At 40.9% G+C, this 23,665-nt stretch overlaps 1 protein-coding gene across 3 annotated transcripts in view; it reads right to left on the bottom strand.

The window, feature by feature from the left end:
- Rgs7 (regulator of G protein signaling 7) overlaps positions 1 to 23,665 on the bottom strand; it is a 368,440-nt gene that overhangs the window by 141,541 nt on the left and 203,234 nt on the right. The gene's annotated exons all lie outside the window — the stretch shown is intronic.

The raw sequence follows: 23,665 nt of genomic DNA, 5'->3' as shown, positions 1-23,665 counted from the left end.
AGTTTGTTCATGGTTCTATTTTTGTTCTATCAATAAACACCTACATGTCTGTCAGTCACTGGACAAATACCTGCTGGCATTATCCTCTGGATAACCCTGACTGCTGATACGATGAGACGCAGAATCACTATTGAAGGCGAAGGTGTAAGTCAAAAACAATCCCACACCAGTTTAGAATTATGATTACTAGAATGGTTCTTTATTTAAAGAGGAAAAAACTTACAGATCACCGTCCCAGACAACAGCCCTCTGGACAATCAGGGAGTCTAGTCGCCTGAAGCGGAGCAGGAAGTAAGAGAGAGCGAGAAGGGAAGTAGCCGCTTTTTTAAAGGGAGAGAGACCACGCCCCAATGGGCTGGTATCTCAGCGGCTATTGGCTGGAAGAACGGAAGGACCTCCCGCAACACACTATAGACACAAACTTCTAGGTATGTCTGTAAGGGACTTTCAGGCTGGGTTAATTGAGGTGGGATGACTAGCTGTCAATGTAAGCAACCCAACTGGAGTTCTGGACTGAATGAAAATGAGGGAGGGACTGAGCAGCAGTCATCTTTGGAAGAAGCATTGCAATTGTCTCAAGCTCTTGGAACCCTTCCTAGCCTCCTATAACATGCACCCTTGAGCTGTGAGCCAAAATAAATAGCTCGGTGAATAAGGGCAGTTACTGTTCTTCCACATGTCACAAATTCAGTACCCAGCACCTATGTACAGTGGCACACACACACATGCACACACACACACACACATATACACATACACACTCACACCTCTATGCACAATGAAAAAAATATTAAGTGAATCTTTTTTTAAACCCACCTTCTTTATGCTGTATTTTGTCAAAGAAAGAGAAACATAACCAATACAACAACCATCTCAAAACCTTACTGGAAGGTCACTTTCTGGTTATCTATGATAACTCATAACTATAGTCATGGGCTGAGATAGGAGGATGCCATGAGTTCAGACCAGTCTGAACTACAAAATGAAACTTGTCTCAAAAAGAGAGAACACTAGCCATCTTCTGTAAAAATGAAGGGATTCTTTCTCACGCACAGTAATCAACACTTAATCTTTTTACAAGCTCTATTCCATTTTTAATTATGTATCTGTGTACATATATACATATACATGCAGAGGTGGAGCATGCACAGGCAAGTGCAAATGCCTGCAGAGTTCAGATGAGAGTGTGGCTTTCCCTGAAGCTTTAGTTACAGGTGACTGTGAGCCTACCAACTTGGGTAGTGAGGACCAAACCCCGGTACTGCAAGAGCAGTATGAACTCTAAACCACTGAGCCACCTCTCCATGCCCCTGCACATATTCTTAGGTGAATGTGCAGTTAGATGAAGTGAAGCTGGGTATCACAGACAGCATACAGCAATTATGTAAACTCCTCAGCTGGCTGTATCCAATCTCTCTGTCTTTGTCTCAGATGTTGGGTAGACAAACAGAAGACATGATGCCCAAGAATCCATGTGGCTTTCATTTAGCCTAGTCCCTCATGGCTCCTCACCCAAATCGGATTACTGATGGAAATCTGATCTGAGCGAGTGAGGTAAGAAAGTTACAAACTACTAAAATCTCGTTAATGGAATTTAATAGTTCTGAAGAATCAGAGCATTTCACATGGGAGCTTTATCAAAATAGACGACCTAAAACCAAAGTTGTTTCCCTGGAATCCACACTCACTGTACTGTCTCCTGAGGTTGCTAATATCTTCAGTTTTCGGAAGAGGAAGATAAAACAAACACAGTCCACATTTTCCTCAAAGCTCTTTGCCCTATAAACACAGTAGTTTATGAAGCACATTTTCTGGGGGAAACACTGTAGTCCTGTAGAGACTGAGAATAATACCAGCATGGCAAAGGCTGTAATATTTTGGTAAAGATAGTTTCATTTTTTAATTAAGTTATTCACTTATTTTACATCCTGACCACAGTTTCTCCCTCCCTCCTCCTCTTCCATTCTCTCCTCCCCTTCTATTTCCTCCCCCCACATTCCATCTGCCTCCACCCCCACTGCAAGCGTCCACTCCTCCTCTGTTTCTGTTCAGAGACCTCCCATGACAACCATGGCCTCCCATGGGTGTCAACAAAGCATGGCATATCAAGCAGAAGTAGGACTGAGCTCCTCCCCTCATATTAAGGCTTGATAAGGTAACCTAGTATAAGGAATAGGTTCCCAAAAGTCTGCCAAAACATCAGGGACAGGCGCTGTTCCCACTGATGGAATGCCATATGTAGAGCAAGCTATACAACTGTCACACTTAAATAGAGGGCTTAGGTCAGACCCATGCAGGCTCCTTAGCTGCCAGTCCAGTGTCTGTGAGCTCCTCTGAGCCCATGTTAGTTGTTTCTGTGTGTTTCCTTGTGATGACCTTGACTCCCTTGGCTTGTATAATCCCCCCCCCCACGTTCAATGGGATTCTCAAAGCTTGACCTAGTGCATGGCTATGGATCTTTGCATCTGCTTCCCTCAGATACTGGATGGGGCTCTTTGATGACAATTAGGGTAGACCAATGTGATTACAGGAGATGGCCAGTTCAGGCTACCTATTGTTAGAAATCTTTGCGGGGTCATCCTTATAGATTCGTGGAAGTTGCCCTGGCACCAGGTTTCTACCTGACCCGAAAACACCCCCTCCATCTCTTCTACTACTCTCCTCCTCTATCCTACCCCAACTCCATCCCTCGTTCCAATCCACATCTGCTCCCAGTTTACCCAGGAGATCTCTTCTATTTCTCCATCCCAGGGAAATCCATGTGTTCCTTTTGGGCCCTTTTTGTTACCTAGCCTCTCTGGGGCTGTAGATTGTAGTGTAGTTATCCTTTATAGCTAATATCCACGTATAAGTGAGTACATGTGTTGTAAGGAGGCTGCTTGTTCATTTCCCAGCTGCTCTGCTCCAAAATAACCACACAGAAACTGTATTAATTAAATCACCACTTGGCTCATAGTTTAAGTGTATTTCTGGCTAACTCATATCTTAAATTAACCCATCTCCATTAATCTGTGTATTGACATGAGGCTGTGGACTACCAGCAAAGTTTTAGCACATCTGTCTCCAGCAGCGGCTACATGGCTTCTCTCTGACTCTGCCTTCTTCCTCCTAGCATTCAGTTTAGTTTTCCCTGCCTGGTTTTTTTTTTTTTACCTTATCAAAGGCCCAAAACAGCTTCTTTATTAACCAATGATATTCACAGCATACAGAAGGGAATCCGACATCATACATGAAGCTAAAAAGCTTTTGTAAAGCAAAGGATACTGTCAATAAGACAAAATGGCATCCTACAGAATGGGAAAAGAACTTTACCAATCCCAGAACTGACTAAGGACTAAACTCCAAAATATATAATGAACTCAAGAAACCAGACATCAAAAAACCAAATAATCCAATTAAAAAATGGAGTGTAAATCTAAACACAGAATTCTCAACAGAAGAATCTCAAATGGCCAAAATACACTTAAAAAAATTGTTCAATATCCTTAGCCATCAGGGAAATGCAAATCAAAATGACTCTGAGATTCCATCTGACATGTGTCAGAATGGCTAAGATAAAAAACACAAATTACATGCTATAGAGGATATGGAGTAAGGGGAACGAACACTCCTCCATTGCTGGTGGGAGTGTAAACTTGTATAAATACTTTGGAAATCTATATGGCGATTTCTCAGAAAATTGGGAATCAAGCTATACCAATCCTGGGCATATATTCCCAAAGAATGCTCAATCACACCACAAGGACATTTGCTCAACTGTGCTCACAGCAGCATTATTGATAACAGCCAGAACCTGGAAAAAACCTAAATGCCCCTCAACCAAAGAATGGATAGAGAAAATGTGGTGCATCCACTCAATGGGGTATCACACAGCTGTTAAAAAAACAATGCAGGAAATTTGCAGGCAATGGATGGAACTAGAAAAAAAATCATCATCCTGAGTGAGGTAACCTAGAGATCTAACTTTAAAGTTTTAAGCTTTACTTCACAAGTGTGTTTGACTAAAAAAGAGCTTTCCTCTACAAGAGGGCTATCAACACACTCCATTCTATATGGGCTAGGAGAGGCAAGCCATCCTAGCCACTGAGTTCACATGCTCACGGTCAGGAGTATCCTGTAGGTGGGATATTTGTTTCACTCCTCTATGTAACTCAAAGCATGAACATTCTTCCGATGTTTGCTGAATTTGGTCTCAGTGAAGAAGACGGAGACAGACAGTGCCTTAATACTAGACCTTTCTCTTGGAAACCCAGTGTGGATTATCCCAACTGTTATCTTGGTGGCAGGGTGCTGAAGAAAGAAAAGGAACAGTTGAAATTCCAGGCGCTGAAGGGTCATGCTGCATTGGAAGCAGACCTTCTTCTTACATGGTGACAGTGAACAGCAAGGAAAGAATCCATCACCATCTCTGCTATGTAATCTCCCCCGAATGGCACGAGTCTCATTTTTGCCTTGGGTTAGGGTCTGAGCGGCTGCCAGGAAAAGTGTAGGCTTTCTCCCTGAGATTCAGAGCAGAACGACAGTCTCTCAGCATGTGTGTCCCAGGAGGCAGGGGACAAAGTGAACAGGCCCCAAAGCAGCTATTTTAAACACGGGTCTGTTCTCTTGAAAGGTGAATGCTTTATTTCAGAGCCATTTAAACTTTCAGCTCTCACCTGCTTTTCTATTTCTTCCTACCCTGTGTTCTATTTCCACAAGCTGGAGGGCCTAAAGAATCCACAGGGAAGATAGAATAGCCCTGCTTGTGTGCTGTACACACGTAAGGGGTCGCTGGAGGTCAGTTTTCACAGACATGAAGCAACCACAGCAGGAGTTAATGGTAACACAGTTGTTCAGACCAAAAGCCTTTGAGGTAAACATCTGGCAAAAGAGGCTTTTCACTTGGACACTACCCAAGTTCCAAACACCAAATTCCATGGAGTAGCTCTGTCTGAAAAGAAAACTGTTAGATGAGATGTTACAATGGTTCTCAACCTATGAGTCATGACCCCTTTGAGGGTCTTCTACCAGATATTTACATTGTGACTCATAAAAGTAGCAAAAATACAGTTATGAAACAATTTTATGGTTAGGGGGTCTCCACAGCATGTGAAACTGTGATAAAGGGCCTCAGCTTTAGGGAGGTTGAGAACCACTGTTCTAGAATGTTCTTCTAGGTATTCTAGATATTGGTTTTAATGTTAATTGAATACTGGATTTTCTTTAGAATTTGTTGCTAATATCAAGTTCATAACTTGTTAAAAAACATTCTGCTTTACAACAATGAGAATTTGCTAAACTTCTGTATTTTCTCTTATCTTGCTATCAGAAAGTTTGAAAAATGAATGTTCAGCTGCAGAAAATAATTTGTTTTCTCTCCAGACCATTGTTATTTAAAGCAGCATTTTATTTATGTATTTAGTTTAAAAACTCTTTTAGTGTGATGTTCACTAAATTCATTGAGAGGCCATGGGAGCTAGGCCGAATATTTAGATGTAAATGAGCTTCAGCTGTTGGCTGAGAGATTGGAGATGAGCTATCTGTTAGCCTCAAACCGCTCAAATATTAAATAAAGCTGGTAAATGTATCTTGAAAAATAATTGAGATCAAATAAATTATATATGTCAATTACAACAATGCCCACTATTTGGCATGACTCCAATAATGTCATTTTTTAAGATTATTTACCAAAGAGGAAGAGTTGTTTTTGATGATGCATAGTAAAAAAAAAAAAAAAAAACAAACAAAAAAAACCCATTAATCTATCAGCAAGAAAATATATGTAAACAAACTGAGCCCTGTAGCATGTACTCTACCAATGACTAACAGAACTAATAAACTGTGGTTTATTTCATCCGGAGAGAAAATTCAAAGGTCATCTTACATACCTCTCTTTACTACCACTAAAAAGTCTTTCCCATTACTCATGAAGGCCTTCATCATGTGTGTGTTGCATGTGAGCGGAGGGGTGTGCAGAAGTTCCTGTGTGCAGGAAGACGCTGGACACAGGCCTCTGGAGCTAACGGGCTCCCCACTAACAGGGATCCTAAGGACAAGCAGGAGCCTCTTTCGCTCTAATGGTTCCTGTCTCCAAGCGTTGGCAAGCAAATGAGGGAGCAAGGTCTTAGGACTCGTGAGTGGCTAGCCAAAGAATTCATTTCTGTTTTCTTTTCACTGCCCACAAGCCAGACTCGTGTATTAACTGGAACACTACGAGTTCTTGCTTTAATCTTCACACAGTGGGTCCTCAAGCCATCGCTCTTGGGTGTCTTTCTCCTAGACATCCTCATCTTACTAGATGAGACCCACTGGCCACTTTTCCTGTTTCTTGTTCTACAATCCATAGTCAGTCGCATCTAAAACTCATTAAAAAGAAATGGTGCTTTTAAATTAAGATGTGTGACTGGTTCAGGAAGAAGGCGCACAAAATTAACATCTATTTTGATGCAAGATATCCGAATGCTGTCCCACACTAACGTGATGTGAGGGGAATAGAGGAAAAAATCTTTAGACAATACAGACGTTGAGGAGCCTCTGGGAATAGTGAAACAAACAATTAACTCTTTTATTAATTAGAAAGAGGAAGGTTATGTTTCCTTCCTGGGCTGAAATACAGAATGCCCTTCTTTGCATAGCTTAGCCTCAGGAAGCTGGATTTTTCTTAGGGCTTGACTGTTAATTAGCTGTGTGAGCTGCAGTCCTGTGTTATTAAACCTTAATGCTCCCTTCTGGGATGAAAAGCTGCAGTTGGCTGAAGCTGAAGGAGTGGGTCTCTGCTGTGTTGTGGTTTCCTTCTGTTACGTCCCTGTCAGATCAATGATCGTGGGGTGCAATAAAGACCACCTCCTTTCCCACCAGCTCCAGCCCCCTGCAGTTCCCAGGTTTGATCTGACAGAAGTCCAGAGGCTACAGTCACAGCTGACATCAGGAGGCACTCAATCAATGCTTGTCAGAAAGCGGGGGCTGGAATACTGCTGAGAGCTGGGGTTCTAGGATTTGATCTCTGCACACCTTGTTCAAGGCAACTTCAGGAAATCAGAATGTTGTTGAGGATGAGACTCAGTGGTAGAGAACCCCACTGTACCTAGCACATGCAAACCTTGGGTTCAATCCCAGCACTCCCAAAACCAAACAAAGCAGCAAGAATAAATACTAATACATTTTCCGATCAATGAGACTTATCCCATTCTCTCTTTTTCTTCTTGTTGTTGGTCTGTGTATGTTTGTTTGTAAGTATATGTTCACGTCTATATGTTCACATGTCTACACATGTGCATGCATGTGGAAGCCAGAGCTTAGCATGGGTCTTTCTTACTGAACCGCCAGCAAAATTCAATGATTCAGGTAGACCAGCTGATCAGAAACCCCAAGGATCCCCCTGCCTCCGCTTCCCTTGTGCTAGGATTACAGGTATATATTTTACATGAATATTAGTAATCAAACTCAGGTCTTAATGATTGCATGGTGAACACTTTGCCCACGGATCCATCTCTCCAGCTCATTTAAATGCATCTTTTACTAAGAGTCAGAATAGGTTAATACTCACAGGACTCATTAAATTGAGAAAAAAAAAATGAATGTTTCCAATTAGTTTTGAAGTGGGGTGTGCATGCCTGAGTAACTGATCTCATCAAGAGCAGACAAAGACTAGTGTTAATGCCCCCACTCCAAAAAGATGCGATCATAAATTCACAGTTCTTCACTAACTTTTCCAAAAGCAATAATACAAAGGTGTTCCCTTGAGAAGCCTGTGCCGAACGCAGGATGGACTAGTCCCATTCTTTAACCAAGTACCATAAACAGCACACACTTCCAAGAAGCTAGCTGCCTCTCACAGGCCGCTCCCCACTGAATGCAGGACTGCAGCTCTGCCCACTAAAGCGGTTTTTGCACGCCCATCATTTTCCTTACTCTGGGTGGCAGTGATGGGCGTGAGGGTATTCCCACTGCTCTTTCAACAATTGTTTCCCTCCCATTCCCCTTGTCCTGGTGGTGACCTTTAACACTTTCTGTATTCCCACTGCCTTCTGATTTTCCTGCTCCAGAGACTGAAGCCCAGACCTCCCACATGCTAAGCAAGCACTTTATCGCTGGGCTGCATCGCCAGCCTCTCTCCTGCTAGTTCCTGAGGTTTAGGGACGGACTCTACTGGGCAACCATCGGGCTGTAACTGGAACGCTGTGGTACAGCCTGCTGATCTACACTCCCATTTTTGTATCATCAAGGAATTCATAGAACCCGACAGTATGTCATGCCCACAAAATGTGACCGAGAAACTGGCTATGTTTAGCAAACATAAGCTGTGAATACAAAGCTAGGTTGGTTGTGCAAATATTTTCTGAACATCTTGGTGGCTTCTGATACCTGTTGCAAGGGCATAGGTCTTACTCCTAGAAGCCTTAGAACAGGACAAACCAATGAAATTGCAGTGGGAATAAGAATACAGGACTCAAGTTTATGTTCCCAACTTCGCAAGATCTGAGGGAAAGGCGAAGTCTCAAGTACCTGGTTAAAATAATACAATGGAGAAGTTAGTGGGTACCATTCGTTAGCTCTAATTGGTCCCTTGCTATCAGTTATGGCTTGGAAATAAAATATCTCCCATAGGGTTCTGTGTTTAAACACTTGGTCTCCAGCTTGCTGTGCTGCTTTGGAAAGCTGTGGAATCTTTAGGATTTAGGCAGGTTTTGAGGGCCTTAGCTTAGCTCCACCATGGACCCTCTCTGCTTCTCGATTGTCCATGTTGTGGGAGCAGACATCCCATGTTCCTGTGGCCGTAGCTTCCTCTCTGTGGTAGTAAACACTCTCAAACTGTGAGCTAAAATAAGTCGATCTTGAGTTGCCCTTGTCAGGTGGTTGGTGACAGAAAGTAGGGAAGCTATCCTCCTTTGCTGCATCTCTGCAACCTGTGCAGTAGGAGATGATCTATGACTGCCTGTCAGCTTCCTGTTTCAATTGAAAAGGGGAAAATAGTGTTTTCTCTCTGCGAGCTGAGAGCGCAAGGATATACAATTTGAAAGCTGTTTCAAACTTTTTCAAAAATAAACAAGATTGTTCCTAGATACAAATAGCTTTTATAGTTGAGAACTGAAGAAAAAAGGATACATAAAATGGTAAATTATACTCAAAACTTTAGTTCCCAGACGCCCAAGCTAAGCTATGAGGAGGAAATGTGTTTTTGTTGTTGTTTCGTTTGCTGCCAAAAAGCTTCAGGCACAGATGGATCAAGGGGTTTAAAGTCAGGGCCAAGCTTCACTGTATACTCAATAACAATGTGCATGCCTACATCAGTTCCACTTCCGGTTTCCACCTTCATGCTTCTCCACACCAGCCAGTCAACCCACAAAGATAGATTCTTCTGTTCATAGTTTAGATAAAGTATGAGACATGAGGCTCAGATTCACCAAGCCTGATCTCCATTCTCTCTGCTTGCCCTTAACCCAGAGGATTAGAGTACCTCACTGACATGCACAGAATGAGGCTGGGATGAGATTGTTACCCAAAGGAAACCCCCAAATTTGGGCCACATAAGTGGAAGGTCTTATATAGTTCAGTAAAGCCTACAGATAAAACCCATTAACACAGGTTTGGGGGTTTGACTTTATCACCAGCTTCAGACACACGCACACACACACACCTTTAAGTTCTGAGACAAGCCAAATTGCTTAGCACTTGAGAGCAGCTATTTTTGAATTATTTACTGTTCTCTTACCGCATTAGCCCCTGGCAACCATCAGCATCCAGCTCTTGCTAAAAGGCCACCTGACCATACGGAGGAGAGAAACAGCCAATAACCTCGACTGAAAGTGTAACATCGATATTTTTAGCCTTCTGGTATTTGATCTTAATTGTTTTCAGGGCAGAATGACTTCAGTGAGGTTTGTCCATTTGGAGGCTGCCTTTCCAGAGAAGTTGAAATGAGTCAAATATTAAAGAAAACCTTCTTACTCTCCTTCAAAAGAAGAGGATGCTTTACACTTTTAAAGAAAATGCTAATTCTATTTTTAACTCTCTTTTGGGTTTTCTCAGGCTTAGGCTAAGATACAGAGAACTAGGTCAGTAGCAAAAAGCTTTAAAAGCAAAAGACTTTGTGCACGGAAATCATTTTAACCCTTTATTAGCAATGTTTGACTCTGGGGAAGAAGATGGAGAAAAACAGATGTTTTGCCTGCGGCAAACCAGGTCTTGGTAGACATCAGGAGGGGCACCCTTCCGAATTAAAAGGGCAGTAAAAACATGTGATCTCAGGCTAAGGATGCAGTTCAATGATACAACAGTTGCCTAGCATGAGTAAGGCTCCAGGTTTGATCTTCAGTACCATGCACACACACGTATGTGTGTGTCTGCACTCACTTAAGAGTATGTATTGATCACAAATATTGTCCTTCTAAAGTCACCAAGTCCGCTTGTGACCTTGAGGTTTCAGGAATGGAATGAAAGAAGGTTAGGGCCAGCGAACCTGTCTGTCGCTTACACCATGATATGCTTTTCAAGTGTTTGGCATGATTTGCACAACTTCTTTGAGTCTGTCTTCTATTCTGACCCATCAACCAACTCAACTGCAAATTCCTTCTAAATGGGCAATGTCCATGTTTCTACTTGCAATGCCACATTGACATTTAGGACTAGCTAACCATAAGGCAGACTATATGGTAGAACTCACAAAGAAGCCATGAAGCATAGGTGTTCTGTCTGAGAAACACATTTACAACATAGATTGTCTGTTTCCTTCAGGCTTCAGTTTCTGCCCCAGAACCTCTTCCAGAAGTCCCTTCATATTCCTGTGTCTCCACGTTCTTCTCCTTAAGCTGAGCATCCTCATCTTCTCAATAGCATCTCTCCACTCTGAACTCCCACGGGCGGGCACAGCTCCTTCTGGACTGACATACATACTGTCTCAACTTCCTCCAAGATGATTTCTGACAGAAACCGCTGCTCTTGCACATGGAATTTCAGGAGGGTGAACACAAACAATTGGCTTGATGCCAACTCTGAGGAACTTCATTGGAGATGATCTAAAGTCAGATACACAAGAGTCTGAATCATGGCTGTAATGGTTATTGGAGTTTACGTTTTCACTGGAATTAATGAGAGGTGAAAAATTATCTCTGCGACCTGTGCCACAGAGGAGATGATGAGTCACCAAGTCACTGTCTGTCAGCTTCCTGTTTTAATTCTAAGAAGAAAAATGGTATTTTCTTTCTGTGAGCTAAAATCATGAGGTTATACAATTTGAAAGTTATTTCAGCCCACTGTGCTGCTATATGTATGAAGGAAATTCTCAAAAATTATAAAAATATAACATTCAAAATAAGGATGAGCCCTAAAATAGATATATCTATACATATATAATGTATGCATCATACATAGAATGGTATGTATTACTCATAATAGAAGAGATTATATTTATACATTTAAATAAATGCATATGATATAATTAAAGATGTTCCATTACATATAATATGTAATATACAAAGCATTTTTAAATACTGCTTCTGTTTAATCTTATTATTTTGCAGATAGAAGATTGATTAACAGATATATGAATGGTAATCAGATAGACATGGTAGATAGAGCAATCATGCAAAGAAACAAAGTTCATAAGATTTGTATTTCACATATCATTTCTGTATCATGGAGTATGTTTCTGTTCTCTGTGTCAGTTTATATATGTACATATATTTGTACCATAATCTCATATTATAAATATAAAATATTATACACATTTTTCACCAAAACATCTATTATACGATATGTATATGTGCTTCTTGGTTTATGTAGCATATACACATATATGATTCCATATTCTAACCTGGTATAATATGGTCTGTATTCATTACATTTTCCATCAACCTAAATTAAAATGGCACCAATATTACTTAAAGGTGGGGAAGTTATTTAACCGCTCTCCATTGTTACAAGGATGCAGATACATAAATATTTCATTTAAAGGCTGATACTTGCAGAATGTTAGTTCAGTGCAAGTATCTGAGACACTGGAAGTTCCTCTGGCAGCCCTTGCTGCCAGACCACATTCACCAAGGCCAGAGCTGTCTTGTGAGACATGGTGATCTCACCTGAAGCATGAGAAATAGACGCAGGTCTGTTCACTGCCTTGCTGCTTTCTCCAGGTTTGGAGGAATGTCACATTTAAATACAAGAGTACTCAATATTCTAAAAATTAAGTGTAATGCAAACAACAAAACTTAAGTTGCAAGAGCCTGGGGATTTTGAAGAAACTTGACAACTATGTTCGGTTTCCCGATTATCAGCCATGAAACCCACACAAGGCAGCAATACAGAGCAAAGTACAGCCACCATCATTCTGTTCCCTGCTGGTAGGGAAGTTCGGGGCAGCACCAGGTACCCACATAACCTACTAAGGCAGAAGGCTCTTTATATTGCCAACCAATGAGAAATGACATTTGCTGAGGATGAATCTAAATGTGTCATTGTTCTTTACGTCATTGACATTGTCTACACCCCAGGGACTGAGGGCTAAAGAGATGAACACTGCTCCTCTTCAGGTGCCAAAAATCACGTCACCCATCCATGAGGGACGATCACCAGATACAAGCAATTCAATGAAGAGCATAACTCCAGAAAGAAATTGAGAAAAGGGGATGGTGAGAACAGGTTAGCCCACAGAAGAGGGCACAGTGGTGGTGTCTGTTCCAAGAATGATAAGGAGAGAAATCGTTGGAACCTTCTACATGTGGATCAGAGATATGAGAACCATGAAGAGAAAACCACACGCTTCCATATGTGTAAAAGACAGTGCAACACAGCAGAGCACACGTGGCCTTTAGATGCTGTGCTCTCTAGTTCACTGTTTCACAGAAACACGTCCAGATTAGCAACACTGTCAGCAATTCTTACTCCTTTCTATACCAATGAAGAGTCAGTGTAAACTAAACATATAGACGTCTATTCAGAAGAAAATGATGCTAGGGCAGCGTGTGGGAGAAGCAGGAGAACCCCCCCCCAAGACCTCACCAGAGGTACTGCAGTAGCAATCTGTCATTTGCAGGATTTGGAGATTCTAAAAGGAACAAACAGAAGTGAGCTTCCAAATCTGCTGTTTCAAGGGAAAGGCAGCATTCCCGATAAGCAGTTTCCAAAGTAGATTACCACCAAATGAAAATGGAATATGTCAACATCAGGGAAATCTCCCAAAACAAATTTTCAAGATTGCCTCTGACTCCGCTCTGCTTTATTCTCACAGTAATGTTCCAGATGGCTCAATGCACTAAGCACTGACATCATAATGAAGAAATCAGCTAACAAAGTTGGAGTGTGTATTACAGGGGAAAGTCGGTATCAATATGTAATGATTTTAAACGAACGATGAGATATGAGAACAGTTAGAAAGGAACTCATCCACTGGGAGGGTCCAGGTTCAATGGCTCTCTGTCATGGGGATAAAAGATAGCACGCATGAAAGAGTGTTAAAAGTTAGAAGGCATCTCGAAGATCTTGGGCATGGCTATAATGAAATGAAAACAGCAGGTAAGGACTGAACAGATAGATTTTTCTCATTGCCTTCGCCATATTGGCAGCACTCTTGGTTAGAGGCTGTCCAGACACCAAGACAGGAAGTGATGAGCACAGAGAAGACAAGAAAACTGTTTAAGGTGACCAGCTCTCAGCTCCCACGTGTGATGAAAAGGGGGACATATTTGCTGAGGTACAAGGGGATGATCAGACAGGGAAAAGTGAAACTGCCATTGTCATTAACAACTGCCCAGATTTAAGGAAACATGGGGTAGAACACTGCGCTATGATGGACATAACTGACAGCTATCCCACAGTGGCAATGCTACTGAGTTGGGCACAGCATGCAAACTCAACTAGAGTGTGCGCACTGGCTGCCACTGAACAGGTGACTCTGATATCATTACAGGTAGTCAGAAACGATTAGGAAAAATAAACCATGTCATCTGCTTTTTAGAAAAAAAGCAAAACAGAATATATTTTGCCTTTAAAACAGAAATCTAGCAAGTGCCTTCCGATTACTAAGAAAACGACAGATGCCACCCTGCATCCACTGTCAGTAATTTGTTGGCCCTGGCAACAGATTAACTATCTAGTAGGAACAGGAATGTCACGCCCAGCCTAAGCACAGTGTGGTAATAATAAAGTCATTATTAGAATGAAAATGACAGCCGAAATAGAGTTTCTGTTCGTTGCTCATTTCTCTGTTTGATGCACAGTAGTTAGAAATATTGAGTTGTCCAGTGATACTGCAATGAAAACTAAACTCAAGACCCAAGCACTCCATCTCCCCCTGTTCATATTTCCTTAGCCGTATTTTTTCGTCCTTTGAACTGTTTATATTTTAAGACATAATTGGTAACAAATTCTACGTTTTAATTACTTAAGATATTTACATGCTTAATATCACTCTTTGTGTCCAAAGGACGCCTTTTCAAGTGTATCCTTGAAGCATTTCAAGTTCTGCAAATTCTATCTGGATATTTGATTGAAATATGGCACAAAACACTCGCTTTTGTTTTCATAATTACAGTTTTGAGATTATAATTACCTTTGCGCTCCTTTTCCTCCTGCCAAAGCTTCCCATATACCTCTCCCAACTCTCCTTCAAAATCACAACCTGATCTTTCATTAATTGTTCTTACATGTATATATGCACTTACCTATATATATATTCCTAAGTATACCCTACTCAGTCTGTGTAATATTACTTGTATGCATGTTTTCATTTGGTCGATTGGTGTGTTCTCCTCCAGGGAAAACCGCCTCATCTACTCCCAGCTTTCCTTGGTTGCCCATAGTTCCTTGTGTAAGGCTGAAGCTTTTAGCCCATTCATTTGCCATGTCTATCGGTGACATCCTTCTTCAGCCCTCACTGGGTCAGACATGTTGGTGAGACTTCCGGGCTGCAGCCTCTGACATTCTTTGAAGCCACAATCTCACAACAAACTCTGTGGTTCTCTGACTCATACAATCGTTCTGTCCCCTCTTCATCAATGTTCCCTGAACCTTCAATAGCCGAATGTTTTATGGATGTGTTCATTGGAACTGGACTCCATGATTCTGCATTTTGATTGGTAGTGATCTGGGGCTTTTGCTGTTGTTTGACTGGTTGGTTTGGTTTTTCGCCTGTTTGCTGTTTAAATTCTTCTACAGTACTGGCAATGGCATCCAGGGAAAATGATCTCCCACTGAGCTATGTCTGCAGCCGTCTGTTTACCTTTTTACCTTGAGACAGAATCTCCTTGTAACCCAAGCCAACCTTGGACCTCAGATTTTTCTGTCTCTGATCTGTAAGGAGCAAGATAATAGGCCCAAGTCACTAAATCCAGCTGAAATATTTAACTCATAGTTTGACAAGACTGTAATCATGTGATTGTGAAAAAAGTTGATTATCTCTTTCTTTCCCATCCTTTTTTTTTTAAAGGTCTTTATGTGGTTTTGTGGATCCAAAAAGTGCATTGGAATGATGACTTTAGGGGACCAATACTCAGTGGTCCCTCACACCCTTCCACGGATCTTGTATGTCAGCGTGGGAGCTGTTCTTTGAAACGGCAATGTCTTTCAGTAAATCAATTACTTTCTCTGTAGTTAAGCTGATTTCTTCAGTTAGAAAGCTGAAGCTATATAAACATTATATTTGAAAGAGTGACTTTCAGAATGTGAGTTCAAGGCAAACACCCGACATGCTAACAGTTACTGTGTGTCTATGTGTGCCAATGGAAGCCAGAGGCATCAGATCTGTTGTTATTTAACTAATATAAGATCTGAGAACTGAATTTGGGTCTTCTGCAAGAGAAGCAAAAACCTTACCTGATTAGTGATCTCTTCAGTTCCTGGCTAGGATGATTTTTGTCGATCATCTTTTATGCCTTCACCTATGCTCTCCCCTCCTCCACCTGCTCACTAAGATTTTACCTTTTATTAAAAGTTGACATGATTAGTAACACTGGCTTCCAGATTTAACAACCACCGAACATTCAAAACCAACAAGAATGTCCCAGACATTTAGAACGTAATTTATAGCTGCAGTGTACTATCACTTTGAGAGGGCCCGTTAGCCATGCCAAGAGTCTTGGCCATTATGATGTGTAGACCTTTGACCTGGAACAGACTGATGATTTTAGAAAATATGAAATATACTTCATCAGTTTCACTTTGTCCAAAGGGCAAGACAGCTTCATTCCTTAGTTGTGCTCAAGTCCCCTGTAAGGTATCAGACCCATGTGCTTACCCATCACATGGGCTACCTCAGGTTTCCACCTGGGCATGAAAGACCTGGAAATCTACAGTGTGGGTCTACAGTATTTTCAGAGAGGTGCAGAAGAGGGCATTGGAGTTTCTGGAACTGGAGTTACACATGGTAGCAAGCTACAGTGTGGTCCTAGGAATCAAACCCAGGTCCTTGGGAAGAACAGTCAGTAGCCTTAACTGTTGAGTCAATTTTTCTTAATTGCATGCTAAGTATTAGCACTATTCTTATCCTATTGCTCTTTCTTGTGGATTTCTCCTAAAGTTTCTGTTTGTAGCTTTGAACTTGCCTAGGATACTATAAGGGGAAAACAATAACAGCAGAATTTCTGACAAAATATCTTTTAGAGTTGTTTTCTAGAGAAACCTGTTTTTGCAGAACCCATGATATCTATTCCTATTAAAAATATGGGCAGAAGAAAAAAATATCCCAGGATGGGTCAGTTTCAGAAAGGAACATCTCTAGACTCTTAAAAGCCCAGGCTTAATAGAAAATTTCCACATTATTTCCCCTCTACCTTGTGTTATGTTTTTTTTGTGAGGAATCAAGTTCAGTAGCTTGTGCATCTGTACATGTTATGAATATACTCTACTATTGAAGTCCTGGTACCCAACCCTATTTTAAAAGACTCACTAAGGGTCCCAAGCAGGACTTGACCTTACAGTCTCTAACCTGAATGTCAAGTATTGCAATCACGTACGTGTGCACACCATCATGCTTTATTCCTGCTGTGATTTTCAAATTGAGAACCAATTACATTTTGGTGTAATGTAAGAAAAGCTTAATCCTTCATAAAAGCCATGCTCCCCAAGTCCATTTGAATTTTGTTTCTTTTGATGTGAACCTGCACAGCTACCCACATGACAGGTTTAAGCCTACATCAATCACCTCTGTGTAACACTGATATTTATGCAAGCCTTAGAAAGTAAGGGAAAAGAAACAGAGCACATTTAAGTTATCACATTCAAAATCAACTTTTTTAAAAAGCTCATACACTGCCTAGTTTCCCATGCATGGCTAAAATCAAGTCAACTAAAAAACTGGGTACACAGAAGGAGGACTGAAATAAAAATGACTAATTACTCTGTGTCCAATAATATGCAATAAACCAGATTCTACTTTTTGAGGGGGGGTTGTAGGAAGTTTATTGGCTTCATTAGTTAATCAAGTTTGCTGAACGGCAGTATAGAGCTCTGGGGAGGAAATTGTTGGAATAGACATAGAAAGTTAGGATGCTTTTCTGAACCCTAAGAGCTTCCAGAGTTTGGGGATATAAGACGGCAGTGGTACAGCATCTGCTCAGTATGTGCAAAACACTGAACTCATTTTTTTAAAAAAAATATTTATTTTTTAATTATGTATACAATATTCTGTCTGTGTGCCTGCAGGCCAGAAGAGGGCATCAGATCTCATTTCAGATGGTTGTGAGCCACCATGTAGTTGCTGGGAATTGAACTCAGGACCTTTAGGAAGAGCAGGCAATGCTCTTAACCACTGAGCCATCTCTCCAGCCTCTGAACTCAGTTTTAGAGATAGCTGCGACTCTAGCTCGTTGGTAGAAAGAGCCCTTGTCTCACATGTGTGAAGCCTTAGGTTCAGTGTCTAATGCCCCCCTCTCCCCCCAAAACAAAAAATCTTAGAGAAGATTGTTGTCCAGCAATTTTTTTCTTTCTCATTGGTAGCAAGGCATCTGCAAGGCGGTGTGTTAATTGTGAACGTTTCAGATAAAGAAGCAAAGTAGCAACGAAAAAGTGCTTAGAGAAGCGGCTCCCGACACAGTCTGTGACACAGAACCTCCGGTAACTAATTAAAGATAAATTAAATGAAAGTCAGAGAGGCCAGCTAGGGATCTCTATTCACTGCTCCCTGTTTTCTTCCCCATTGACAGTGCTTCTTAATCTAGAGCAGGCACCTGTCTTTTGGACTCCCCTGAATCTTTTTAGTAATTTCACCTGTAAACCTCTTAGGTGACTTGCTTTGCAGGGGCCTTTTGTTTAAAAACGGTCAACGGGCATTCTCACAAACTCTTTTGATCTCAAGGGTCATTCCTTAAGCATTGCTACATGCAAATTTAATGGAAACGTATAGACTCTGCAGTGAACTGAGAACTCTGGTTTGTTTCCTGCCGCGGTTCTCAGTGGAAACAGAATAACTTCCAAGTCAACCTACAGAAGGCAATGGAAGTCTTCCAACAGTGAAGCTTGTGTCTAGTTCTATAGAGGAACAGAATTTTTGAATGTCAAGGGCATGAGACATTGAAAGAGCACTAGCTCAGCAAATGTGTTTCTTCTGAAGCTAGGTTAATCTAAAGGTGATGGGACGGTGGGTGGTGGATGTCTCTACAGATATTATCAGAGGTTTGGTCAAGTCTTGACTTTAAGCTTCTACTTCATGAATACATTAATAATGTCTCTTTTATATTCTTACACCGCACAGATCCTCACCCCTTTGAAGAAAGTGGAGAGTTGTTACTTCATGTGAGGACGGGTTACTTTTGACACTCAAATGTTTGCAGTCCTGATACTACATGCTGTATCACAAGGCATGGTGGGATTGCATGTCATGTCATTAGGAGGTCTTTACCCTTCTGTGTTCCTGATGCTTCAAGTGAACTCGGGTGAGTTATACTCTCCACCAGAACATGGAAGTTGTCCCAGAGGAACCACATCTGCTCCTCACACGTGTTCCTGTTCCACAGGTGCATCCCCTGACTTTCTCACCTTGTTTTTACTTGCTTGTTCCAAGACATATTCTCCTCTACTACTGGGTTATAGTACATATACTCATAAATCCCCTTAGTTGCAAACCCTGATTATTCCAGGAGAGACCAACACTATACATTATCTTCCTCTATCGCTTTCATTTTTAAAAATGTGTCTGAGGGCATTGGCATCCTAAGATGTTAATTCTAATTGTCTAAATATGGGTATAACTATTGACAGTATCCCCTCCCTGAATTCGCTGGCCTTATCACCCAACCCTTTCCTGTTGTTGAGCTATCATGAAGCCCTTTATAAATTCCTGAAGCCTTTTATTCATCATTTTTTTTAAAATTTTACTGCCTTGCCTTAAATTTCTGCTCCAATTCAAACCACAAACCCATTTCCTTTTTACACAAGCTGATATTCTCTAGCCCTCTTTTCAAGAGAAACCCAATTTCAAGCATCAATAAGGCCATTTCCCTGGTTCAAACAGAGCTGAGGGTATATCTGAATGGTGGAACAATTGCGTAGCATGCTCAAGATGTTGTCCTTAGTCCACAGAACCATTGTGAAGGGGATCTGGTCCCAGTTAGGTTGACCAGTGGGTGGCTCAGACCCATGGCTGTATGGGCAGCATGAAATGGACTCTATGGTTATAGAAGAATAAAAGTTATAAAGTTGGAAGGTGTTTGGGGAGGTATTGGATGGGAAAAAAACAGGAAGAGATGGAGCAAAAAAAGTGAGAACAAATGATGGAAACGCATTGAAGGGTTTGTATAAAATTATCAAGAAATAGATTAAAACAAATCTATTATATTAAGACATTAATTTCTTCTTTTTCTTCATAACAAGATTCTAAGTTCTTGGAGTTGCAGCTCCTGTCTTCTCCTCTTAACTCATGCCCCTGCACTCCCCAAACACGGCACCCTTTCACACAGGTTACTCAAGAGTAATGTGTGCACTTTCAGGCATCTGTCCTGACATAGAAGCTTCCCTTCTGTTTGGATGAGTCTAACACACACCTTCCAAAAACTCTAAGCTGTCACCTTTACCAACCAGTCCCATTGATCCATGATCCCTGGCAAAATTCTACATGGTTCAGGTTATGTGATACATACTATGAAAAAAAAAAAGCTTAAAGTATTTTTGTTTACTAAAATATCATTGAACACATTAAGCAGTTCTTTTACAAGAAGTCCTGCTTTAAAGCTAAATAATTTTTATATGTTGTCAAAGCCACACAAACATGAAAGTGTAGTAAATTTCTAAATCAACATCAAAGCAAATAGTCTCACTAAAACCTATAATGATTGTTGAGCCAGCTAGCAAATATCTAATGAACACCTCTTCAGCTGGACTTTGAATCTGGGATGACAGGAGTGAGCATATGGAGTCTTCGTCTAGTTTACATGATTGTCAAGGGGCATTACCAACTGCTACCGTGAATGACTTTATAATACCAGATGGAGTAAAGTCCTCAGAGAGGAGAGAACATGGTGTTAGGAGAAGACGCAAAAAAGGAAAACCAGTGTGGACAGGAGAGATGATTTCTCAACAGAACAAATGGATGAAGAGCAGGAAGTGTTTCAGATGGTAAGGATATCCTGGGTCCAACCGGACAATGACTTCACAGGCTAGAAAAAAAGAGAGCACTGTGACATGAGGGCCAGGAGATTTGAAAATACTAGTGTATTTTCATATGCCTGTGGAGCAAGAGAAGATGGCATGCAAGAGGAGGTAGAACTAAATCTGAGGAAAAAAAAAAACATATTTCAGACTAGAGTCACACTAGAGCAAATGGTCGTGAGACAAAGTATTTTATAGCTATTTTAATAACACCTGATGGCAGTGTATACTCAAGGAGAAGAGGTTATAGGAGAGACAGGGTAATGAGAACATTCATATAATAATCTTTATAATGACAAAAAATGAAAAGACGCTGAGGGTTAGTCAATGAATCTCATTTTGGACATGTTGAACTTGAGGGCTTCTTTGAGATATTCAAATAGAAATATTATATTAGAAGCTAAATTAATGAAGGTCAAAGAAAAACTTAAATTACGCAAATGCTTTAGCATAGAATTCATAATGAAAGCCATGAGCAAGTGGCATTACCCTGAGACAGGAAGCAGAGTGCGAATTCCACCACTGCACCACAGCTTCTCTTACTCCAGGATCATTTGCACAAGGACAGCCAGCCCTGAAGAGCCTAGGCGCCAGGCTTCCCAACTCTAAGCCAGTCTTTCTTTCTCCTTCACTGATTCTCTGAATTGTGTACGTGTAAGGAGAGGAATCTGCAAGAAACCTTTAGCCCTAACCCGCAAACTTCAGAGATGAAGAAACTAGAGGGGTTTAGCCAAGGTCGTAGTGACCCAGAGAAGAAACAAAGACCAGGGTCATTTTATAAGCACTCTGGAAGATTTCCACCTGGGGGTGGGGGCTGCAGACTGGAGGCTGGACTGAAATAGACATGTCTTTGTCATGCTGTAAAAACGGCTGTTTGGCCCAAAGGAAAACTCAAGGCAGAGGTCAGAATGGCAATAGTTTTCAAAATCAGTTTCACTATAGATTAAATATTACCATACAAGACAGAAATGGACAAAAGGTTGAACTTCCTGACCTTCCAAATCATTTGCTATGAAACAAACTCATTATTTTGAATATCGTAAGAAATAAATTAATGTATTTACAATCGCTAACTACGTGGTACTTTTCTAAATTACTGATTAATATTTATGCCAAATATCAACATGAAGATAAATCACTATCATTAAAAACAAAGCAAAGAGAACGGCAGCAAGGCATGGTGTGGCCATTCTGCAACCCCAGCACTCAGGAGGTTGAGGGGAGGAGATAGTGAAGAAATCCTGCAATCCCAGCACTCAGGAGGCTGAGGGGAAGAGATAGTGAATATGAGATCAATCTGGGCACACAGTGAGTGACACTATGTCTCAAATAAATGAAAGCAGAACAGACTTCAGACGCATAATCAAATACTATGAACACATTAGAATACTAACAAAGCAAATATTCCTCTTATGGGTCCTAAGGACCATTATGTATTTTAAACTTATTAGACCCTTAGCCTCCAAAGCACCCATGATTATATAAGCCAAAAAATATACACTCAAATAATACTCAGTCTTCTTAGAATGCAATGCATTCTCTAAGAAAAAGCATAAAACTATATTATTTCAACAGCTTGTTAAGCAACAAAGTACCTACTTTTGTTGTCAATTTTGATTCTTTCAAGCATGCATGTAGCCAAGGTAAAATAGCACAGCTGTAAAATACTAGTACCACAAACAAATGTCTTTAAAATGTGAGATCAGTGGTCTCCTCTAGAATTCATGGCTTTTCGGCTCTGTTTGGGACGTGGGTCTCTATTGTGCTGACGTTCAGAGTCTGATAGGAAGCATTTTCAACTGACGACAGTGCCACGGACTGCCCCACCACAGATGTCAGATGTGAGAAGAACGAACACCGTAAGTCACAGGATATGAATTCTAGGGAAACTGTTTCCATGCAGACTGGGACCTATGAAATTCATTTAAAGAAAATGTCAGAAAAAGCTACAGATATGCCCTTAACTTTACAGTTATTTTTTCCAATCTGCAGAAACAATGGCACAAATTTGAGTAAACATTTTATATTGTAATGGAGAACGTATGACCAAAGTCCAGATAGATCACCCTACTTGAACTGAGAAGGACTTGAGGCAAAAGTTACTCCCGGAAGCACAGCAGACATTTCACAGCTACTGTCTCAGAATTCACCTCAGGTGTCTCCTATATATAACCTGAAACAATCTACTATGCTCACATTCCAGGGCTCCCACATACCCAATTAAGGCAATAAAAGGCAGACGTGCTGGGGAGATGCTTATTGGGTAAAACACTTGCTGCACAAGCATGAGACTCTGAGTTTGGTCCCTAGAAACCATGGAAACCATCCAGGCATACTGTAGGCTTGCAACCCTAATGCAAGAGAGATGGAGACAGAGAGAGCCCAGGTGCTCACCAACACACCAACCCAGCCAGAATATGGAGCTCACGGTTCAGGGAAAGACCTTGCCTCAAAAAAATAACATGGGTAAGCAATTGAAGAAGACACATGTGCAAAAGTGCACTTACATATACACAGACAAAAACAATAATAGATGGCAACGGACTTGGGTAATTCTCAGTGGTAGCGCTCTGGAACTGGTATGTGCCAGGTTCTGGATTCAAGTGCCAGTACTACAAATATATATATACACATGTATATATGTATTCATAGTAATTTTTGAGGTCGCTCAGGCCTATAGTTCAGGAGGCTGAAGCAAGAGGGTCACTATGAGTTTCAGTCCAGTCTGGACTGCAGAGTGAGACTCTTTCCTCAATAAATCAAATAAAAAATAAACAAGTAAAAAAAATAATAGATAAGTAATGAGTCATGAGAAAAAATATGAATAGAATATTAAATTTACCAAAGAACTTCAAGACAAAAAAGAATAAAATGAAATTATAGTTGCGTTGTTTAAGAAAAAGAAGAAAGCGGAGTCACCTTTATCTTCCAATATGTTATTTTCCCAGTAGTTTATTACAGGGTAAATTTATTTTTCTGTATTGTTCTAAGCAGCATAGAAACCGTGAAGTGAACATTTTGAGAGCATCCTTTAAAAGATAAGAAAATAGCAAATTAGCCGGGCGGTGGTGGCACACGCCTTTAATCCCAGCACTCGGGAGGCAGAGGCAGG

This window comes from Microtus ochrogaster, unplaced genomic scaffold (genome assembly GCF_000317375.1).
Source record: "Microtus ochrogaster isolate Prairie Vole_2 unplaced genomic scaffold, MicOch1.0 UNK35, whole genome shotgun sequence".
Classification (NCBI taxonomy): Eukaryota; Metazoa; Chordata; class Mammalia; order Rodentia; family Cricetidae; genus Microtus; species Microtus ochrogaster.
The sequence above is the reverse complement of the archived record's forward strand: the minus strand, read 5'-3'. Positions and strand labels throughout refer to the sequence as shown.